Here is a 24910-nt window from a genome sequence, read left to right as displayed (position 1 = left end):
CTACCTTGGCATCCCTCAGATTGGAATACAATCTGAGAATTTCCCCATGTCAATGTCATTGCTTTTCATCTCTCTTTACAGCAAGCTCATGAGGCAAAAGGTGTTAAAGAGTAACTGCACTCATAAAGACATATCAGAAGTTTTGATTGTTGGGGTCCGGGTGCTGAGACCCCCACCATCGATGAAACGAAGATTCAGAAGCGCTCAGCTGAGCGCCCTGCACCTTCCACTGTAATCGGCGCTCCATGTTAGGCTGAAGACGGGCTCACATAGAATGAGGATAGCCGATCACAAGTACTTAGCTGAGCACTTCTGCGCCTTTCGATTTAGCGACGGTGGAGGTGTCAGCACCCGGACCCCTCTATAAGACTGGGTTCACACAAGCATGTTACGTCCGTAATGGACGGAACGTATTTCGGCCGCAAGTCCCGGACCGAACACACTGCAGGGAGCCGGGCTCCTAGCATCATAGTTATGTACGACGCTAGGAGTCCCTGCCTCGCTGCAGGACAACTGTCCCGTACTGTAATCATGTTTTCAGTACGGGACAGTAGTTCCACGGAGAGGCAGGGACTCCTAGCGTCGTACATAACTATGATGCTAGGAGCCCGGCTCCCTGCAGTGTGTTCGGTCCGGGACTTGCGGCCGAAATACGTTCCGTCCATTACGGACTGAACATGCTAGTGTGAACCCAGCCTAAGACTTAGACTTAGGGCCTTGAGAAAGCGTGTACGCATGTGAAACGGCCGTAGGCTAATTCCACATCCTGACCGAGATCTCTGAATAAAGGAACTGTGTTGCAAGTCTGGTGACTCGATATTTTCTAGACGTTTTTATCTCTATAAGACTTAGTTCACATCAGCGTCGGGACTTTGGACCATAGGCTTCCGTTTGCATCACCATTGATTTCAATGGTGACGTATCCAATGCAAACGGTTTCCGTTTGTCACCATTGTGTAACGTTTCCATCGTTTTAACGGAATGAATAGCGCAGTCGACTACGGTATTGGTCCCGTCAAATCAACGGAACCCTTACACAACAAAGGTAAACCATTTGCAACGAATCCGTCACCATTGAAATCAATGGTGATGCAAACGGAAACCTATGGTTTCCGTTTGTTTCACTTTGGATTGCGTTCATAGGTTCCCCTGACGGAAAAGTCTGACAAGCCTTAAACATCAAAAGTGTATTTATTTCGAGTCACTTTGTTTTCTGAAAGAATGGCATATTGTAAATATTGTCTTATACATGCAAAATGGCTAAAATAAAGCTGTGATATGTCCACATTTTAGGGCCTGTACTACCTCCGCAACAGCTGGACCCTTCCATGGTTTTACTAAAATATTTTAGATCATCATACATAGAACCCTAAGCACCGTTTCAACAGAACTGCAATGGATCCGGGTCTTGCGGCCGTAGTACTGAATTGAAAAGCCAATACAAAAAAATCTGGTCTAGATCAGGGGTGGTCATCTCAAAAGAGGTGGTTTTGTGAATTGGACTGTAGGAGAGTTATTGTCATGATCTAAGTGTATGTAGACTCACTAGGCTGCTCCGCCGTAGCGGAGAGGCAGCTGACCTACTCACAGTCTATGCACAAAGTCTATGGTAGGAGTGTAGCACAAAGGTACCTGGGATAGTCCGGATGGCGGGTTGCGCCAGACGTGGCGGATGGCATCCGGGATGACAGGCAACAGCAGACGTGGCGTATTCCAGCAGGTGGCAGTATCAGGTACTATACAGGCTCGGGAACAAGGCACAGTACGGGATACAGGATATAGGAGACAGGACAAGGGAACACTGAGAGCAGGAAAACACTAAGGGACCATTTGCAATACAGACATGGGAAAACTACAACAATCTCAGGCAAGGAGTGGAAGGGCAGGGCCCTTTTTATAGCCCAGGGTGGTCCGGGAAATAATTAATTCATTACATATGCACGCTGGCCCTTTAAGGCCGGGAACCAGCGCGCGCCCCCTCGCGGTCATTGCAGGACATAGCGGCCGGATGTGCTGACGTCTCTGGGGAAGGGGAGGAGGTCTGCAGGTAAGACGAGGCTGCTGTCCTTGACCTCGGCCATTACAGTACCCCCCCCCCTTTCGCCCCCTCTTCTCGAATCCAGAGCGACAGAGGAATTTTTTAACGAGGGTAGAGGCATTAAGGTTTTCCTCTGGCTCCCAGGACCTCTCCTCAGGACCAAACCCTCTCCAGTCCACCAAATAGAAAGTCCTTCCACCTACCCTCTTGCAGTCCAAGATCTCCTTCACCACAAACACAGATGAACCGCTGGGAGCCACTGCAGGACTCTTACTGTAGTGTCTCCGAACTACAGGTTTCAGGGACACGTGGAAGGAGTTGGGGATTATGAGGGTAGAAGGCAGCTGGAGGTTATAGGAGACAGGGTTTAATAGGGTCCGAGGAACCTGGGGGCAAATTTGTATGAGGGCACCTTAAAACGGATGTTCCTTGAGGAAAGCCAGACCTTGGCTCCAGAAGAGAACTGAGGAGGAACTTTTTTCTTTTATCGGCATGCTTTTTCATGCGTTCCACTGCCTGGAGGATCGCAGACTGAGTTTGCTGCCAGATGTGAATAAAAGTCCCAAATGAAAAATTCGCTGCTGGTACTTGAGTCATGGCTGGCACAGGAAGAGGAACTCGAGGATGCTGGCTGTACACGATGTAGAAGGGAGACGAGGCAGTAGACTCACTTAAGTGATTATTGTACGAGAACTCCGCCCAAGGCAGAAGTTGTACCCAATTGTCGTGTTAGGCAGAAACAAAATCGTGGAGATAGTTCTCCAAAATTTGGTTGGTCCTCTCCACTTGACCATTGGACTGTGGGTGATAGGCAGAGGAGAAGTACAGCTTTACATCTAACAGGATTGCACAAGGATTTCCAGAACTTGGATGTAAACTGTACTCCCAGGTCCGAGACAATATGCAAAGTTGCGTAGAATAAACAAATTTGCCAGGCGAGGGGCAGACAGAAGGCAAGTCAGTGGAACAAAATGTGCCATTTTTGATAAACAATCCACTACTACCCAGATTGTAGTACATCCAGCAGAAGAAGGAAGGTCAGTGATGAAGTCCATCGCAATATGCTGCCAAGGGGCATCAGGAACAGGCAGGGGTAATAGGCCGGCAGGTTTGGAGCAGGTAGATTTGTTCGAGGCACAGTTCGTAGATGACGAGACATAATGCGCAGCATCAGCAGGCAGAGTTGGCCACCAATAGTGATGAACTATCAAATCCTGTGTCTTACGAACACGAGAGTGCCCAGCTAGTTTAGAGTTGTGGCCCCAGCGGAGAATTTTCTTCCTGTCAGCAAGACGGACAAAAGTCTTTCCAGGCAGAATGTCTCTGATTTGCAGGGGGTTAGCAGCAATAATCTTAGAAGGATCTATGATGTATTGAGGAGTCTCCTCAGAGTCATTGGTTTCGAAGGAGCAAGACAGGGCGTCTGCCTTCACATTCTTGTCTGCAGGACGGAAGTGAAGCAAAAACTGAAATCGGGCAAAGAACAACGACCATGTGGTCTGGCGTGGATTTAACCGTTGGGCCGACTGTAGATATGTGAGGTTCTTGTGGTCTGTATAGGTCATAATAGGATGAATAGCATCCTCCAGCAAGTGTCTCCACTCCTCTAAGGCCAACTTGACAGTAAGCAATTCCCGATTCCCGATGGAATAGTTGTGTTCTGCTGGGGAGAATAATTTTGAGAAGAGCCACAAGCCACCATCTTGCCTTTGGAACTCTTTTGGCACAGTAGTGCTCCCGCACCTACAGAAGAGGCGTCTACCTCCAGAAGAAATTGCAGAGAAGCATCCGGCTGATGGAGAACAGATGCTGAGGTGAAGCGCTCTTGAGATCAGAAACCGCAGATCGGAGGCCAGACCATGGCGCTCACCCCCTTTTTGGTGAGGACCGAGATTGGAACAGTCAGAGATGAGAATTTCGGGATGAACTGCCGATAGAAGTATGCAAATTCCAGAAATCTTTGTATGGAACGAAGACCCTGGGTTCGTGGCTATTGTAAGACGGATCTCACCTTCTCATCATCCATCTTGAGACCACAGTCAGACACGATGTAGCCCAGGAAGGGCAAAGAGTTCACCTCTAACACACATTTCTCGAGTTTAGCATATAGCCAGTTCCCCCTTAACCACAAGAGAACTTGGCGAACATGCTTCCGATGTGTCAACAAATCAGGTGAGTGAATCAGGATATTGTCCCAGATAGACCACCACACAGACATGCAGTAGGTCTCGGAAAATGTCATTCACAAATTCCTGGAACATAGCTGGGGCGTTACATAGTCCAAAAGGCATTACGAGATATTCATAATGTCCATCTCGGGTGTTAAATGCGGTTTTCCACTCGTCACCCTTGCGGATACGGATCAAGTTATAAGCTCCGCGTAGATCCAGCTTTGTGAAGACCTGGGCACTACGAATTCTATCAAAAAGTTTGGAGATGAGTGGTAGGGTGTACTTCGTCTTCTCCGTAATTTGGTTCAGACCCCGGTAGTCGAGGCATCGACGAAGAGATCCGTCCTTTTTCTTCACGAAGAAGAATCCAGCTCCTGCCGGAGAGGATGACTTCCGGATGAACCCTCTCTTGAGGTGCTCCTTAACGTAGACAGACATGGCTAGGGCATCTGTCAGGGACAGAAAATAAACTCGATCTCGAGGTGGCGAGGTGTCAAGAAGTAATTCAACAGGGCAATCAAAGATACGATGGGGGGGAAGCATCTCTGCCTCCTTCTTACTGAAGACGTCCACAAAACTGGCATACTGTGATGGTAGATCGGAGAGTGACTGAGGCAGTGGCGGCAAAACAGAACGAAGCTGTGGAATGCAGCGGGCAAGGCACTTGGGACCCCATTGGAGGACCCCACCGGAACTCCAGTCAAGAACCGGAGCATTTATTAAACCAAAAAAGGAGATCTTGATATCATGCAATTATATTCGTCAAAATACAATTTTATTAAATAAATGTACAATTTATTACACATCAGTACAAGAATACAAAAATAACCCCCCTCCCAAGTATATACTATAGACTATAAAATATATTATAAGAAAGCCAGGTGACTCCCAAGATAACATAAGTCATGAGTAGTAATCACTCCTCAAAAAATACGTATACCCCTCACGTGAAAATGAAACTAGATACCATGTGTGTTGCTGTATACACAGAGTATCAAACACGATCTAATAGAACAAATGGAATATTAGATCTATAAAAATAGCGTGACCATGCTAGTGATCCTTTTTCAAAACAGTGTAAGAAAAAAAGGATAACAGTACAATTGGTAACACACACGGATATAAAGTTACTGGTTAGTGGTGATAATTCAGCATACCTGAGGAGGACATGATGAGAGTGTGATATGGCACCTGGACACCGAGCACCTCGACACGCATTTCGCAACCTTCGTCAGGAGGTGTAATTGCTACTCTGACAGTTCTAGTTTAAATACAGTGTAGAAAAACCCCAATGACCAATGGTGCATCGCGCACCGCTCACGCCCACCGACGTCTCACCGTCAGCGTCATGACGAGCACCACTAAATGCAAAGCATCAGCGATGTCCGTCATTATCCTGACTACTTCCGGTCTGAGAGCGGTGAGTGCCGGAACTCCAGTCAAGAACCGGAGCATGTAGTGTGAGCCAAGGCAGGCCCAACAGGACAGGATTGATGGCTTAAGGCAGGACAAGGAAGATGATCTGTTCCGAGTGAAGAACTCAGATTTGTAAAGTCAGGGGTTTGGTGATAGACACAATAAGAACGGGCAATGGTTGTCCATTTACAGAGGCAACAGCCAAGGGTCTCTCTAGAAGAACTGTGGGTAGATGTAGACGATCCACTAAATCCTGCTGGATGAAAGCTGCACCGGAATCAAGATAAGCAGAGGAGGAATGTGATGTCTCTCCAGAGATGATGGTCACTGAAATAGATAATTTGGAAGAGGTTTTGATGCTTGGGGTCATCCCCCCTCTCCAACCAACCCTAGGTGCTGGAGTTTCCCAACTTCTGTGGACAATGGCGCACGAAATGACCCTGAAGGTCACAATACAGACATAAACCAGAAGAGCGTCTGCACGGTTTCTCCTGCTCGGACAACTTGACTGTCTACCTGCATCGGTTCTTCAGGTAGCGCAAGAGAGGAAGGCAATAGTGGTCTCTGGGCCAAGGGTGCTAGTCTGTGAAACTGGCTCTCCTGTTGAACCTCCTGAGTGCGTTCCTGGATCCTCATGTCGACCCGGGTTGCCAACAGGATGAGGGCATCCAAGGTAGAAGGAAGGTCACGGGCTGCTAGCTCGTCCTTGATGTGTGAGGACAGTCACTGCCAAAAGGTCGCCACCAACGCCTCATTGTTCCATGCCAACTCTGCTGCCAGGGTACAAAAGGAGATAGCATACTCTCCTACTGTGGAGCCTCCTTGCTTGAGGGTTAGCAGAGCTGCTGTGACAGAAGATGTTCGGCCTGGCTCCTCGAACACGGTACGGAAAGACTGCAGGAACAAGGCTAGGTCTGAGGATTCAGATCCCTGTTGTTCCAAGATGGGGTTCACCCATGCGAGGGTCTTGCCAGCGAGGAGGGAGATAATAAATGCTACTTTGGCCTCCTCAAAGGGGAAGAGATGAGCTTGTAGTCTAAAATGAATGGTGCATTGATTGATGAACCCTCTACAGGCTCTAGGGTCACCGTCATAGCGAGGAGGAAGAGGCAGTGAAACTGTGGATCCGGAACAAACAGAAGGAGTAACGAGCAGTGGAACAGCAGCAGTCTGTGGAGGAGGAACCGGAGATGGTACAGGGAGTTGATCCAGTAAGACTATGATGGAGTTTACAGCCTCAAGGAGTAATCCTGATGTGACCGTAGGTCATGCATATCCGTCTGTATCGTCTGAACTGCGGTTTTAGTCTGGCCAGCGGGTTCCATGGCATTGTGCATACTGTCACGATCTATGGGTATGTGGACCCACTAGGCCCCTCCGCCGTAGCGGAGAGGCAGCTGACCAACTCAGTCAATGCACAAAGCCTCTGGTAGGAGTGTAGCACAAGGGTACCTAGGACAGTCCAGATGACGGCAAGGGCTGTGGCACGCCAGTCGTGGCGGATGGTATTCAGGACAAGCAACAGCAAACGTAGAGTATTCCAGCAGGCGGAGCAAGGCATGGCTCAGGTACTATACAGGCTCGCAAACAAGGCACAGCACGGGATACAGTATATAAAATGCAAGACAAGGGAATACTGGGAGCAGGAAAACACTAAAGAACCATTTGCAATACAGACATGGGAAAACTACAACAATGCTCAGGCAAGGAGTGAAAGGGCAGGGCCTTTTTTATAGTCCAGGGTGGTCTGGGAAATAATTAATTAATTACATATAAGTGCTGGCCCTTTAAGGCCAGGAACGAGCGTGCGTGCGCACCCTCGCGGCCATTGCAGGACATAACGGCCGGATACGCTGACGTCTCTGGGGAAGGAGACGTCGGACACAGAGAGGAGGTCCGCGGTCTGCAGGTAAGAGAAGGCTGCTGTCTGTGACCGCGGCCAATACAGTTATGAGTGGTTAGAGCTCATTTTTGTTTTGTCAAAGGCGCCAGCTGTCAAACTTCTAACACAGTCATATCATCATAATTATAGTTCTTATGGAAATCAATGACGGCTGCAACTAAACTGTTATTTATTTTTTCATTTGATCAATTTGCAATTAATGTCTAAATTGGTAAAATTTTACATTTTGTTTATCTTCCTGTAAATTGTTTATAAGATGAAAAGGTTTCCAATATAACACAAGGTAAAAAAAGAGAAAATATTTTTGGAAAAAAATGAAAAAAGCATTTAAGGCGTTATGTGTATATTCCTAGGATATAGTACTATAGTACTCATATGTTTATCTGCCAATTCAGATTGGAAGAAGGTATCAGTCATGTCTCTAGACTGACTTAATAGGCTGTTTATACACATAGCGATTTTAACATGAATTGCTGCGGTTTTCCGATGTGATTTTTTGCACACGGCGGCTACGTGTATGGGCACTCCTATAGTTACCACAGAGCAATCTTACAAACAGATGATGGGTCATAAAGAGCTGCAACCTCTGAATACTTTCCATATGATAAAATCTTTGAACATAAAGGCATGAATGTATGCCGGGATAGCCTTGCGATGATTTGTTCCCTGTGCAGCACATTTTAATGAGGCTCCCCTTATGGTGTAACATGTAATGCTCAAATATTCGAATTATGCATTGCCCAAATAACACTGCCAGACAAATGTCTAAATAACACTGCCAAGTTACGAAACTAGGGAATGTAGATGGATTTTGTGTAGCTTCCTTTTTCTAGGTTTGGACACAAATTGAGTGCTTGAGCGGGAAAACTATGGGTGCCCAGACCATAAGGTTGCTGCCCTCTTAGGTTGTGACAGGGGATCCACCCTGTGTGAGCACCTACATGGTTGGTCCTGCATATATGACAACATACTGCAAGAATGTCTAGTGGAATATGAGGGGGTTCAACATTTCATGAACATTTCAAAGGAGATTTTACTCCTTTACTCTTGGTGGCATGCACAGTTCTCCATATTCACCAAGACATGGAGGAATCAGCTCCATCAAGACATGGAGGAACCAGCTCCATCAAGACATGGAGGAACCAGCTCCATCAAGACATGGAGGAACCAGCTCCATCATGACATGGAGGAACCAACCCATCCTTCGCTCTTACAAAAAAAAAAAAAGAGATGGGAAAAAGATAAGAAAAAGGAGGAACCAGCACCATCGCCCAATTCTCCCAGGATGGGGTGGGAATTTTAGGGTGTGGTTTGATCTTTTTTATGGGGCCTTTGATAGTAAAAGGTATCTAAATGAAAAATACTTAAAATGTTTTTCTGCAAACTCAAGGGACCTGGGAAGAATTTAGAAATTCTAATGAAGATAACAAGAATATGTAGCGGTTTCCATTACTTGCACTACACATTAGATACAGCCATTATCAGGATCTGAGACAAAACAATCAATGTCTCCACAGCAATATTCACACACCAAGCTTTCCATTGAACAAGCTGGTACATTGTGAACTTATTACACAGCAGAATATACATACATACATTAATGAAGGAGTCAAGAACAATAGAAGGCTATTCCTACTCATGCCAATACTGGAAATAAAATAGCCAAATATTACAGAATGCACAAGGATGACAGAAAGGATTGGGTATATGCTGGGCAATGTAATCACCAATATTCTGATGACATATAATGTCCAACATCAGCATCATTCATTCAGTGAATAGAAACTTTCATTGTTTTTGTTGAGGTTGAAAACAAACCCCGAAGCTGTTTTACTTACAGTAGGGTTGGGATTCATTTTCAACCTTAACAAAAACAGTAAATTTCTTCCATTTACTGAATAGTTGTGAGCGTTAACCCTAATATTTTCTCATGATCTACAGCCAAAAATACAAAATTTGGCGAGCCAGCCAGGCTGTTACAACATTTCCTGCATCATCTGTGGCTGAAATTATATCCAGATAAATATAGTGCACAGCAACCAATTATATACTTGCTTACATTTCTAAGTCTCTGCTTATATAACGTCCGAGATGTGCATTTGGTGTATATGCCGTGAAACGGGTACATGCCCATAGACTATCAATAGCCAAATGTATGTCAAAAGAGTGTACTTTTGCCATACATTTGGTCGATATACATCAGGATTGCTTTTTTCGTGCTCTGAAAATTCAGATTCCGCATTCAAACTTCTTGAACCAAAGTTATAATAACTCTGCCCACCAACATTGTTATGTGGGGGAAGGGTTAACTTCCATATTTTAGAGCAGATGTAATTTTTTAACCCTATTAAGCCTTTCTTCCTGCACGATTTAAACAATTTATTGGTATAAATTTGTAATTTTCCATAGGAATGACCTTACACTAAAATGGATTCTTCCTAAGTGAACAGTATAGGCTTGCTGAAAATTACTAAAGTGTTATTCTTCTGCAGTTCTCTGTAGCAGTATTACATAGCGTCCCTTGAATGAATAGGCGACCTTAGAATACATGGTTGTGCTGGGTCCTTGAAAGCGTTAGCCAATCAATGGAACATCTATCGTTTTTGCTAATACAGGGGAAGGGGTCCCTGGCAGGGCAACCCTTTATGTTGTCCATATGTCCTTTTAGGCCCTAATTCCTATGGGACAACCCTTAAGGAGGCTCTGTCACCAGATTTTCAAACCCCTATCTCCTATTGCAGCAGATCGGCGCTGCAATGTAGATAACAGTAACGTTTTTTTTTTCTTTCAAAAACGAGCATTTTTGGCCAAGTTATGACCATTTTTATATTTATGCAAATGAGGCTTTCTTATGTACAACTGGGCGTGTTTAAAGTTATGTCCAACTGGGCGTGTATTGTGTTCGTTACATCTGGGCGTTTTTACTTGTTTTACTAGCTGGGCGTTGTGAATAGAAGTGTATGATGCTGACGAATCAGCATCATCTACTTCTCTTTGTTACCACCCATCTTCTGGCAGTGCACAGACACACAGCGTGTCCTCACTCATCCGACGCGATGAAGTTCCTGTGGGAGGAAGTGAGTGACGTCACAGCGTGATCTCGCGAGGACACGCTGTGTGTCTGTGCACTGGCAGAAGCTGGGTGGTAACGAAGAGAAGTGGATGATGCTGATTCGCCCAGCTAGTAAAACAAGTAAAAACGCCCAGATGTACACACACAATACACGCCCAGTTGGACATAACTTTAAACACGCCCAGTTGTACATAAGAAAGGCTCATTTGCATAAATATAAAAATGGTCATAACTTGCCCAAAAATGCTCGTTTTTGAAAAAAACAAAACGTTACTGTTATCTACATTGCAGCGCCGATCTGCTGCAATAGGAGATAGGGGTTTGAAAATCTGGTGACAGAGCCTCTTTAAGTATGCTTGTGTAATATTAGGAAGCTTGAGTTTGTGTATGGAGAAAAAGAGAGAATTAAAATTATATCCTGCATACCAATTACACTGGGGAAGGAGATAACTTGGTAAACTAGGTGACAACCACCGTGGGTGCTATAATGGTGCCAACATTGGGTGTCAGACTGTTTTAAGAAACAGATATAAGTAAGAAAAGGCTGCATAGACTTTATAAAAACTTGACAGAAGAGGACAAGTCAATTAAGATTTTCCTTACTGTGTCTTTTGATTTTAAAGCTAAAATATGTTTTGTAACTCGTTAATGACCGGTCCTGAAAAGGGCTTAATGACAGCTAAATTTTTCAGTTTTTGCCTCTCTATTTCAGCAGCAATAACTTTTTTCTTTTTTCAATGATGTGGCTTTATGAGGCCTTGTTTTATACAGGAGAATTTGTATTTTTATTTTGCGTAGTTTGGGGGTAGAAAAAATGTACTGTGTAAGTTATATAATTGATTTTTGCGGCGTGAATATAGGAAAAAGTAATTTTTGCCATTTGTTGTGGTTTAATTTTTATTCCGTTCACGTTTCATGCTAAATAACCTGTTGAATAAATTCTTCAGTTTATTTGATTAGATGTAGATACCTAATATGTGTAGTTTTTTTTATTTTGTATAATGTATGAGCAACAAAATATATTTCAAGCAAAATAATATATTTTGTTTTTCCTTTTTTTTTTTTTTTTTTCAATCCCATGAAGGTATAAGTTTATTAACAAGTTTATGTTTGACTTAGAATGTATTCGCATACTCCTGTATGTTAATATATTACACTGTGTCACTGTGACACTGGCTGCTGTTAGGGCAACATATAGTGTGCTCCAACAGCAGGTTTACGGAGCAGATAGCCCTGTGGTCCTTCCTAGGATCCAGAGCTGACTGCAGAGAGCTTCCTCAGTCTTGGATCGCGTCAATGGATTTCCGGTGACACAATTGAAGAGGGGAAGACGGGCTAAACTGCTGGGGTCAGAATTTTTTCCAATCCCAGCTGTATTCAGTAGGCTTCTCTAAATTTAGGAGCTATTAGATACAGCTCCTGAATAGAGAATGTGCTCTCCCAGGAGCAGTCATATGCTTTTTCTACAGCGACTCCAAAAGACGTCGCTGTAGACTCTAGACCTGCACCAAACCCTGTCATAAGACAATGGGCGATCAGGAAGGTTTTAAAGGCTATGTAAACCTGTGAATGGCATTTTTTTTTGTGTGATTGGTGAAACTTTATAATTAGTTTTTAGTAAAAATGTGTTTTATTTTTGGAGATACAGCTGTTCTGTATTCTCTATACAGAGCAGCTCTATCTTTCGCTATGACCTCAATCCGCCAGTCCCTTGGACCTGACGGGTTCAGTGTCTGCGGGTCCTGAGTGTCTATGACACAGAGGATCCACTTGTAATCTATCACATCTACGTTATGAACTTAGATGTGATGGATAGCAGGTGGATTCTACGTGTATCACTGAACCCGTCAGTCCCACGGACATGACGGGTGCAGAATTTAGCGAACAATAGAGCAAAAATAATTTTTTATAAAAACTATTTATAAAGTTGCAAACACACTGACTAACCTTTTTATTAAAAAAGAAAATGCCATTCAAAGGTTTACATAGCCTTTAGTAAGAGACATGAATGTAATAATGCTCGTGTGGATCAGTGGTTTGCGCTTTTGGCTTGAAGCACTGGATTCCTTGGTTCTAATCGGAGTAAAGACAATATCAGCATTGAGTTTGTTTGTTCTCACCGTGTTTGCATGGATTTCCTCCCCCTCACTGGGGACAGTGAGTGATGACAACTTCTCTACAGTGCGGGACTATATGTTGGGCATATAATTAAATAAAATAAAATAATGTGTAACTAATAAATCTGTGAACAACCCGCAAGCTAGACATAACTATTTCAATGTATATATGGAGGGCTACTCATCAGTTTTATGACGGTCAATCACCTCCAACAGCCCAAAAAAGATGTAAGCCATCTGTAACTTTATAAAAGACATTCACAGCTCTTCTCTATATGTATGTAGCAAGCCTCGCTTCTGATTAACCCTTTAACTCTTCACTTTCCATCCCAGCAGTTTGAGCATACAGGATGAGATGGCTCGTGCTCTACCAACAGTATACTCCTTTATTAGCGGTACATAGTAATGGATCTACTGCTGTAGTACAGTAATAGAGATGGATGGGGAAGGAGGAGTGATAGGTGGCACCATATTGGTACAGGAAAAACTGCCTGACTAGATATATAGACCCTTTAAATTATCAAGATTTGCCTCTTCAGTATCTATGTAGGGTAATATAGCAAAATATGCCATTAACAAGCGCTATAAGGAGCCTGAAATCACTCAAACTGTATGTATAATTGCCGTGAAATAATCTCACACTGAGACCGCTATTACGTTATCATTATGTGGGTTACCCTCCCCCATTATAGCATCAATGATGTTAGCAAATGTACATTTTTCACTAATGGCTGCACTAGGTTAGAGTTATCAGATCAGGGGATTATACAGATGCTGTGTCTGTGGTTTCAAGTTCTGGCAGTATCCAAACAGTGACGAATCTCATCATTCTGGGAATTAGTGGGGTTGCCATTTAAATTTAGCTGCTTTCTCGAGCACCATAATCCTGTTATCAAGACAATTTGGGAGTTTTAGCCCATACACTTACTAAAATATTTTCTTCTGACTTGTCATAAGAGAAATAAAAGTGGACTTCCCCCTTTAAATATAATACAGGAACATTACTTGAGGTTGGCAGGAGGAAGAATGAAGTGTTAGGCCTTGTTCACACTGTGCTAAAAAAACAACAAAGTGTAAACGTGTAAAAAAACGCTAGGGTTTTTGTAAAGCACTTTTTAAAGTACAGGTGTTTTTGGCCCGTTTTTTGGGTGCGTAATTAGGACTCCCATTGACTATGAGAATTAGGCGTGTATTCGACGCATTTTACGCACCAAGAATTGACCTGACACGACGTGTTTTTTAAACACACGCACGTGAAAAAAACGTGTCGTATGCACTACAATGCCCTTTCCCATTGATGTCAATGGGAAGTTTAAAGCATGAGTCTTTGACGCATTTTTCGGCACGTAAAACGCGTCAAAAACGGGTAGAATAAACGCCATGTGAACAAGGCCTTATAAATATTAAATTATATTTGAAAATAACTTCCAATCGTTAGCAATGGAAAATCAACAAGTCAATTAAACTATTTCTGGGACAAGCAGAGATCTATGCCAACACTAAGAACAACTGTTCGACTATATGACCACTTTTTGTGCCATTAATAATATAAAGATCCTATGATTTCAGAAAAGAAAGATTATTCATGGTATAATGATACAGTTTTCCAATATGTTTCCTGTATTAAAGCCTCATACTTTTCAAGATCTCTTCTTGCAGTCATACACTAGGAACCTTAATTTTTTTTCCCCCCAGGGGATAGTAATTGGTTCTGGTCATGTGATGGACACACAGGTGCATGGCTCGTTACAAGACACAGCTCTGATAACTGCACTGTAACTGTACCAAGCCCTGCACCTGTGAGTCCATCACGTGACCAGGACAGATTTCCGTCTTCTGTATGTAAACAATCAAGGTTCCCATTAAATGACAGTAATTTATCGTTTCAGTCTGGTATTGCAGCTCAGCATCATTCATGCGAATTGGGCTGCATGAATGAAAAACTGAAAAAAAAAACATTCCTTTTGTTCTAATCTTGGACTACCCCTTTAAGCACTTTGCTTGTCCATCTACTACTATTAAAGTTAGGGCTAGATGGTCAAAATTTTTGCAACAGCAATTTTTTCACAAGGCCGTCTGTGACCTCCCTTCCCATAGGAAGACATTGAGTTTGCATTGCGGTAATCCCATGATTTTGCAGTGACTCACGTATCACCCTAGCCTAAATCTCTTCAATTTATATCCTCTAAAAATACTTAAAGGGGATCTCCCGAAGCTTAACATATATGATAAAATACGGTATTATGGTATACTATAAAAAGCATTACTGTGTATTTAAAGTAAAGGACACTTTATAATGAATTTAGTATTGTTTTGTTCCCATTGTTTACAATGCTGAAAACCTCATTGTGGGGGGGAACTGCCGTTTGATTGACAGCTCTGCTCATAAACTACATCCTGTTATGCCCCAGTCCTGTGCTGTCAAATCAATGTACATATTCATCAGCATTGTAATGAAGATTGTTGGGGGTAAAATACTCCCAATACCCTACAAAGGCTTTCTTATGTCACTGACTATACACATAAAGAACTCATTTTAATTCAGCTATCTTTTTGGACAGTGCTTTGTTAAATGACATTTTAGAATGTGTTTACCTCATTGGATGCCTCTGTTTAGGTCAAACTAAAGCCATGAACCTTGTTCAGATATGGCCCTCAGCCTAATGGCCAAATACCAACGAAAGGTTCAGCTAAGCAAATAAAGGCACTGAATTATTTAGCAGTGGATGGGCTATTAGGCTTGTTTTTCGTGCAGCAGGGACAACAATCCAAAATGTAGCATTTTCCTCATATGCCCCCCCCCCCCCGCATAATCAGAAGTACAGAAGGTCCCTCATTTAGAAAGACTTGTTATAAGGGGACAAACCCTTTAAAGAGGTTATCTGGGAAGTGAAAATGTGCCCTCCGATTGGCTGCAGAGGTCACATGCTACGTGCATATAAACAACCACTGGGAGTGCCGCCGAAGCGACAGCACTGGATCGCCAGGAGCAAGGATAGGTAAGTATTGCTTTTTGTTTTATTTATTTAATTTGCAGCCCCTAAGAAAAAGCTTTCACTTCCCACAACCCCTTCATCTCACAACTGCCATACGGCTATATACGTTCCAACTGCCGATGACCCATGCAGTTGCCATGTGTATAAACGTTGACAGCCTTGAACGGGGTTTAACGAGTGCAGCGCTGCACTCTTATGTCTGCCAGGGCTTTAGGAACCCCGGACTACACCCCCCACTGTAGATAGCGCCACACACAACCCCCTGTAGATAGTGCAAAACCCCCTGCAGATAACGATACCTAAGTTCCCTCTAGGAGCTGAATCCCTGGCCAGCTTTCTGGCCAGGGATTCCGCTCCCTGAAGGAGCCGCCGATGTCTCTCCATCCCCGTTATAAATAGTCCCCTCCCTGTAGATAGCAAACCCCCTGTAGATAGCGCCAATTAAACTCCCACTAGGAGCGGATTACTCTGTGACGGGGATTCCTTTTCTAGAGAGAGTCCCTGATGTTACTGCCCACCGTCAGGGGCTCTCTCTAGGAGCAGAATCCCCGGCTGACACTCTGACCATGGATTCTGCTACTGGAGAAGCCCCTGGCATCACTATCCATATATGGACAGTGACGTCAGCGGCTCCCTCTAGGCGCGGAATCCCCGGTTTCAGATTGCTCAGTGTCGGGGATTCGGTTACTGGAGAAGCCCCTGGCGTCACTATCCATATATGGACAGGGGCTACTCCTGGAGCGGAATCCCAGGCCAGAGCGCTGCCGGCGCTGAGGCAGGGGATTCCGCTTTTAGAGTTAGCCACTAACGTCACTGTCCATATAGGAGTGGAATCCCCGGCCAGATGGATTCCGATCCTACAGGGAGCTACAGTGGTGCTATTTACAGGAAGGGGGTGCCAATTACAGTGTGGTGCTGATACATACAGGGGGAGTGGCACTATCTACAGGGGAAGTGGTGCTATCTGCAGGGGGTGGCACTATCTACAGAGGGGAAGTTTCTATCTACAGGGGGGTGATGCTATCTACAGGGGGGATGGTGCTATCCACAGTGGGTGGTGCTATCTGCAGGGGGGATGGTGGCACTCTCTACAGGGGTGTGGTGCTGTCTACAGAGGGTGCTATATACAGGGGGTGGCACTATTTACATTGGCACTGTGGCATTATATGGGCACTACCTACAGGGGCCACTGTGGTGCTATCTACATGGGCACTGTGTGTGGCACTATGTGGGCACCATCTACAGTGGGAACTGTGGCACTATGTGGGCACTGTGGCACTATTTACAGTGGGCAATATCTATGTGGGCACTGGCAGTATCTACAGTGGGCAATGTAGCACTATCTAAAGTGGTATTGCGTCACTATATACATGGGCACTGTGGTGTTTTCAGGTGGCTGCGACAAAAAACCCTAACAAATAAAATTCATCTATTTTTTTAACGTACATGAAAAACCGATGGCAAATATCGATGAAAAAAGGTCAGACGGTCGGGAAATGGATTCAAATTTTGAGACACATTGATGCAAAACAGCCACGAAAAACTGACAGTGGATCCGTTGTTAACTGCCCTTTTTTTCACATCGTGTGAATGTAGCCTTCTAGCCCTCTTATCCGCTCACAGCGATCCAGGGTGACAGTGTATATATGTACGTGCATATAATATAGAGAAATATATATAAAAATTACAAAAAAAAGTAGTTTTTTTCACATTTTTTGTGATTTGTCTGCTCATAATAAAAATTAAAAACATCGAATTAAACTAATCTAGAAAATGAAAGCCTCATAAGTCTTGTAAAAGACAAAGTAAAAATAGTTGTGATATATTTAAAGCGGTTGCAAAGATATTATCGTTTAAAAAAGTGCATATCAGAAATAGAAAATTTGACCTGGACACGGGCATCAATGACTCGGTCATGAAAGGGTTAACTATTCTTATGTAAACATGTAATCAGATATAAGATGGGCGATGCTAATGATAGGAATCTGTAGTACCGAAGAGGGTACAATAAATGGTAGAATTATAGATAGTGCGGTCAATGTGAGAATGTGTTACTGTCGAGCCCTTACATGGAAACTGACAAGACTTCCATTATAAACCATAGTCAAGACAGTGATGCCGTAGAACGACAGACAGACAATGCTCCTCCTGTTCTAAGGGCTGGAACATATGGATTATATGGCAGACCAGCTTCTCTCCCAGTCCTTGTGATGTCCCCACATGCCCCCTTTGTGCTCATACATTTTAGAAAAAGCATTTTTGTTGCTTGTAGTAAAACATAACAATACATGTAAGAGCCAAAATTATACACGGTTATATGGTTATAGTGCGGTTATATGGTTATAGTGCGGTTATATGGTTATAGTGCGGTTATATGGTTATAGTGCGGTTATATGGTTATAGTGCGGTTATAAGTTTATAGTGCGGTTGTATGGTCATAGTGCAATTATACGTTTATAGTGCGGTTATATGGTTATAGTGCGGTTATATGGTTATAGTGCGGTTATATGGTTATAGTGCGGTTATATGGTTATAGTGCGGTCATAAGTTTATAGTGCGGTTGTATGGTCATAGTGCAATTATACGTTTATAGTGCGGTTATATGGTTATAGTGCGGTTATATGGTGGTTATAAGTTTATAGTGCGGTTATATGGTTATAGTGCGGTTATATGGTGGTTATAAGTTTATAGTGTGGTTATATGGTTATAGTGCGGTTATATGGTTATAGTGCGGTTATATGGTTATAGTGCGGTTATATGGTGGTTATAAGTTTATAGTGTGGTTATATAGTTATAGAGCGGTTATATGGTTATAGTGCGGTTATAGCACGGTTATATGGTTATAGTGCGGTTATATGGTTATAGCGCGGTTATATGGTTATAGCACGGTTATATGGTTATAGTGCGGTTATATGGTTATAGTGCGGTTATATGGTTATAGTGCGGTTATATGGTTATAGTGCTTCCTTATATTTTTAAAGGGGATCCCTGTGAATACAATATTGGTGGCCTGTCCCTAGAATAATCCACCAGTGCTTGATTGTGATATTTTGACCACTATGAACTCAGCTGATCAGCACAATGAAGGAGCTGCGGCACCCACCGTCCTCTTGATCATTCACACAGGCAAAGCAACTCGTCCAATTCACTTGAGCCGCAGCACCGAGAGCCACGGACTCTTCAATAATGATCCGCCTGGTGGTCGGACTCCTACCGATCAAACATTGATGCTCCACTATAAGGCTAGATTTACACGAGCGTGTGCGTTTTGCGCGTGCAAAAAATGCTGCGTTTTGCACGCGCAAAAGGTACTTAACAGCTCCGTGTGTCATCACCATATGGTGCGCGGCTGGGTGATTTTCGCGCAGCCACCATCATTATGACACTCTGTTTGTATGTTTGTAAACAGAAAAGCACGTGGTGCTTTTCTGTTTTCAATCATAGTTTTGACTGCTGTTGCGCGAGTCACGCGCGTCACACGGAAGTGCTTCCATGTGCTGCGTGTGATTTTCACGCACCCATTGACTTCATTGTATGCCGGACATACAGTGAAGGAAATAAGTATTTGATCCCTTGCTGATTTTGTAAGTTTGTCCACTGTCAAAGTCATGAACAGTCTAGAATTTTTAGGCTAGGTTAATTTTACCAGTGAGAGATAGATTATATAAAAAAAAAAAAAAGGAAATCACATTGTCAAAATTATATATATTTATTTGCATTGTGCACAGAGAAATAAGTATTTGATCCCCTACCAACCATTAAGAGTTCAGCCTCCTCCAGACCAGTTACACGCTCCAAATCAACTTGGTGCCTGCATTATAGACAGCTGTCTTACATGGTCACCTGTATAAAAGACTCCTGTCCACAGACTCAATTAATCAGTCTGACTCTAACCTCTACAACATGGGCAAGACCAAAGAGCTTTCTAAGGATGTCAGGGACAAGATCATAGACCTGCACAAGGCTGGAATGGGCTACAAAACCATAAGTAAGACGCTGGGTGAGAAGGAGACAACTGTTGGTGCAATAGTAAGAAAATGGAAGACATACAAAATGACTGTCAATCGACATCGATCTGGGGCTCCATGCAAAATCTCACCTCGTGGTGTATCCTTGATCCTGAGGAAGATGAGAGCTCAGTCGAAAACTACACGGGGGGAACTTGTTAATGATCTCAAGGCAGCTGGGACCACAGTCACCAAGAAAACCATTGGTAACACATTACGCCGTAATGGATTAAAATCCTGCAGTGCCCACAAGGTTCCCCTGCTCAAGAAGGCACATGTACAGGCCCGTCTGAAGTTTGCAAATGAACATCTGGATGATTCTGAGAGTGATTGGGAGAAGGTGCTGTGGTCAGATGAGACTAAAATTGAGCTCTTTGGCATTAACTCAACTTGCCGTGTTTGGAGGAAGAGAAATGCTGCCTATGACCCAAAGAACACCGTCCCCACTGTCAAGCATGGAGGTGGAAACATTATGTTTTGGGGGTGTTTCTCTGCTAAGGGCACAGGACTACTTCACCGCATCAATGGGAGAATGGATGGAGCCATGTACCGTCAAATCCTGAGTGACAACCTCCTTCCCTCCACCAGGACATTAAAAATCGCTCGTGGCTGGGTCTTCCAGCACGACAATGACCCGAAACATACAGCCAAGGCAACAAAGGAGTGGCTCAAAAAGAAGCACATTAAGGTCATGGAGTGGCCAAGCCAGTCTCCAGACCTTAATCCCATTGAAAACTTATGGAGGGAGCTGAAGATCCGAGTTGCCAAGCGACAGCCTCGAAATCTTAATGATTTAAAGATGATCTGCAAAGAGGAGTGGGCCAAAATTCCATCTAACGTGTGCAAACCTCATCATCAACTACAAAAAACGTCTGACTGCTGTGCTTGCCAACAAGGGTTTTGCCACCAAGTATTAAGTCTTGTTTGCCAAAGGGATCAAATACTTATTTCTCTGTGCACAATGCAAATAAATATATATAATTTTGACTATGTGATTTTCTTTTTTTTTTTTTTATATAATCTATCTCTCATTGGTAAAATTAACCTAGCCTAAAAATTTTAGACTGTTCATGTCTTTGACAGTGGGCAAACTTACAAAATCAGCAAGGGATCAAATACTTATTTCCTTCACTGTACACTGCGTGAAAATCACGGACTGTCTGAACGGCCCCATTGACTAACATAGGTCCATGCGAGGCGCGTGAAAATCATGCGCGTTGCACGGACGTATTACATGTTCGTCTAAACAAGCCCTAAGAGTTGGTCATCAATGTTATAGTCCCATAGAAAATTAATCCGGCTAAACCTGTTTTCCTTAATGGAGTTTGATAATGGCCAGTGTTGGCTGAAACGTTACAAATATCAATTTGCTGCCTTATTTGGAATAAATCTATCATTGCACATTCAAATGGAGTGCTCGAGTTTATCTTCACAGTATTTGTTACATAGACAAAGACCGGGGCAGTTACACAAATCCTCATTAAGTTCTCAATGTACCGCCTAAGGATATGACTACTAGATCAATAAAGGGTTATCCCCATCTTATAAAATGATATCGCTGGTATATGCCATCACTTTATGAACCTATGGGACCCCATCGATCCTGAAAATAAGAGGCTGCAGCGCTGGTTTAGCGCTGTATTCCCTTTAAAGTTTTCTCTACACATTAGCGCTCTTGGACACCGGCTGTACAGGGAACTGCAGTACGATCCCACTCATTTGGCTGGAAGCACCGTTGTGCAGGGAAAAACAGTGAAGGGGACACAGTGCTAAATTAGCACTACGGCCCCCCATTCTTACAATCAGGGTGAATCCTAGAGGCCGGGCCACTACCAATCATAACGTGATAGCATATCCTACAGATGTGCCATCACTTTATAAGATGAGAATAACCCTTTAAGCTGAATTTGATGATAATGGTTAGCTTTAGATACAAATGTCACGGTACTTGCAGTTAAATGGGATTGACTCATCACAGAAAACCCCTTTAATATGGCAGCTAAACAGCTGATCGGAGACCCTGAAGCCACGTCTAGCCAAACACGTACCCTGCAGCAGCCACTGGATGAACGTCTATATAATACATGGAGAGCCTAAGCCCATCAGAGTGAGAGCCGCTGCTTGAGAACTCAAAAAAAAGGGGGTCCTTATATATCGTAATAGGGCATATGGACTGGGGTTGCTTTTATAGGACCCATTCAAAACATGTCATCCGTAAGAATATTAAACACATGGCCACAATGTCAACAGTAAATTAAGAGAGAATTGCGTAAATTCTCAGAAAGCGGCCTGTTGGCAAAACACGCTTTACATTATGGACAATACACATGCAAGATAAATATAATAGTGCAGCAAGTCACACAAAACATCATGAAAGCGGAAAGAACAAATAAATACCCAAGATGTGGATTAAGTGTGGCTTGTGGCAATCAGCAGAGAATACATCATGTTGTATGGTTTGTGTACAGAAGGATTATACAGGCGATATTATAACATGCCTGCCCTTTATAGGTTCTTTGGAAAGATGAAAAGCAATTCTGCCAGCCAGCAGATCTGCCTTCACAGCAAATCACAAATGCACACAAAGAATTAATTCCTATACAATGTATACTGCCCCCACCGGCATTACATGACAGAGTACTATACACCATACACTAGCCCAGCACATTAGCAGCCGAAGTAGCATCTCCTTCCTACGGTCTCTACCGTTAAAGATTTAGTAGAGCCGAGTTTGTCATTGGGCACAACTCATCCCATCATGACCTCCGAATGTGATTTATGTATTTTTTACATAGGATCATTTAGAAGGGTTTACGTGCAGTCCCAACTCAGAGCATTATCATGATGTACAAGCTTTACAAATTCAGCTCTGCTACATCTGTATAGGCTACATACATTAACTGCAAAGACTGCACAACCTGTAAGAAATAGCTTCTAATTCTAATTGACATGGCATTGACATTTAACTACATCAAATCTATAATAAAAGTTACCATTTGCAATATAGATATCACTGATTTTATAATGTAGGCTGAATTTAGCTGCATATGGGTGGAACAGCTGCAGTCAAACCACCAAAATACAACAGGCCTTATATATTGCAACAGGAAAAACACTTCATTCCAGGTCTTCACCACCAAGAACCTTAATGGAAATGAACGACATGCATGTATATAGGATTACGGGGGGGGGGGGGGGGACCAACCTTATAGTAATAAATCCATGGATCCCTGCTCTATTACCTGTGGACAACACATCAGGGAGGATGCACAATTCATTCTAAAAGCAGCAGGTCCTTCCTATTAGAGCTACAGTTATTTCATGATCATTCGTCCCATAATACATTCTGAATTTTATGTAAGCCATTTCTGGTGTGGATATCTATAATGTGCAGGGAGGAGATGCTGGATACAAAATGACAAAAAAAAAAATCTAGATGTAGCAAATGAAAGAAAACTGCTCACCATATATACACACCCACAAAGTGAAGCATCAGGCCAGCCTAGCGGAGGATGCTGAGGATGAATTTCACAGGAAAGATGTTGTTTCCCAGTGATGCACTGAGTTCTGCTCCCTCCTGGGAGAATGAGCTCATTGCTTGCATTCACCAACCTCCTATCAGCCTTTGCAGTGTCATTGCAGCTAGCATTTCAGTGCAAGCACGTCATCAAGCGAACGCTTATAAAACTGCAAAGCCTTCCTCATTGCAGCCAGAAGGGAAAGTTCCCCCAGGAAAGATGCCCAGCAAGCCAACCAACGCTTATTAAGAAGGTCTACTTTACCATGCAAATGTAATTACATTGATGCCAATGCCTTCACGGCTGCCATGTCTGCTGGTATTAACCGCTCAATGCCTGATTCCATGAACAGGATTACATGATACTGGAAAATAGTAATTCTGTAGGATTGTGATATCAAGACCTGAATAACCAAGGCTGTGAAATGACTAGAGAAGATAAGGGGTTAAAACGATAAAAAGGCCTTGGAGAGACAGAGGAAAAGGTCAATCACAAGTTTTTCGGAGACCGAGAAACCAATTGTACCGGGTGCTATACAGTCAAATGTCTATAGGAGATCTTTCTCAGTCACTTATGGAAATGGTGGAACACCACTGTGGATCTTGATTTGGCAAGGGTTAAGGCTCTATTACAAGGGCCAATGATCGGTCAAACGAGCATATAAACGCTCATTCCAGATTATTGCCCTGTGTAAACAGGGCGACGATCAGCCGATAAACGCGCACTCATTCATCGGCTGATCATATCATTTATATAGAACAAAATATTATCGTTATCAGCAGCAAATCTGCCTATGCAAACAGGGAGATGTGCTGCCAACATGATGGAAATGCATGGGGATGAGTAATTGTAGTAACGATCGCTGGTCCCCATACATTACTGATCATAACTCCTTGTGACTGGAGCAAACGGGGCCCAAATCAACGTCATTGATCGGTGATGGTTTTACGGCCCATAGTGGCCAGTGTAGAAGACACCTCAGGGTTGCAGGGTCAGGATTTTGCTTACCTTGCTGATAATTACTTGTTGTTAGTATTGTGTTAACATTGGGGTAAATCATTGGCAATCCTGTCTTTTGCTCACACCATGGAGAGTGGCTTGACAGTAAAGTGGTCACTAGGAAAAATCTTGGCTTTCTAAATTGTATTGTCCTCTTTTGTAGTTAGGATTTATTAGATTAGTATGGATATGGTTATTAGCTTTAGCCAATCTCTTTTTTTGTTAAAAGGGTCCGCTAAGGATAAATTGTTCACTTCACCTGCAGCACCATCACAGGGGAAATAAAGTATTACACAGTTTTCATATAAAGTGTGCTAATGATATAGAGGATGGGATTAATAGCACTATTTCTATTTTTGCAGATGACACCAAGCTATGTAATATAGTTCAGTCTATGGAAGATGTTCGTAAATTGCAAGTTGATTTGGACACACTAAGTGTTTGGGCGTCCACTTGGCAAATGAAGTTTAATGTAGATAAATGTAAAGTTATGCATCGGGGTACTAACAACCTGCATGCATCATATGTCCTAGGTGGAGCTACACTGGGGGAGTCACTTGTTGAGAAGGATCTGGGTGTACTTGTAAATCATAAACTAAGGCTGGGTTCACACATGGCGGAATTTCACTTGAATTCCGCTGCGGACACTCCGCAGCGTTAATCCGCAGCGGA

At 43.2% G+C, this 24910-nt stretch overlaps 1 protein-coding gene across 5 annotated transcripts in view; it reads right to left on the bottom strand.

The window, feature by feature from the left end:
• Window positions 1–23288, bottom strand: part of JAKMIP3 (Janus kinase and microtubule interacting protein 3) — a 119810-nt gene extending 96522 nt beyond the window's left edge. For all 5 annotated transcript variants that reach the window (XM_075843170.1, XM_075843165.1, XM_075843167.1 and 2 more), the window contains exon 1: window positions 23186–23288. The gene's annotated coding sequence lies outside the window, so the exon portion shown is untranslated. The remainder of the gene's footprint in view (window positions 1–23185) is intronic.
• Between the last annotated feature and the right edge of the window lie 1622 nt (window positions 23289–24910).

Source organism: Rhinoderma darwinii, chromosome 11 (assembly GCF_050947455.1).
Source record: "Rhinoderma darwinii isolate aRhiDar2 chromosome 11, aRhiDar2.hap1, whole genome shotgun sequence".
NCBI classification, from domain to species: domain Eukaryota; kingdom Metazoa; phylum Chordata; class Amphibia; order Anura; family Rhinodermatidae; genus Rhinoderma; species Rhinoderma darwinii.
This window is presented reverse-complemented; position numbering and strand designations above follow the sequence as displayed.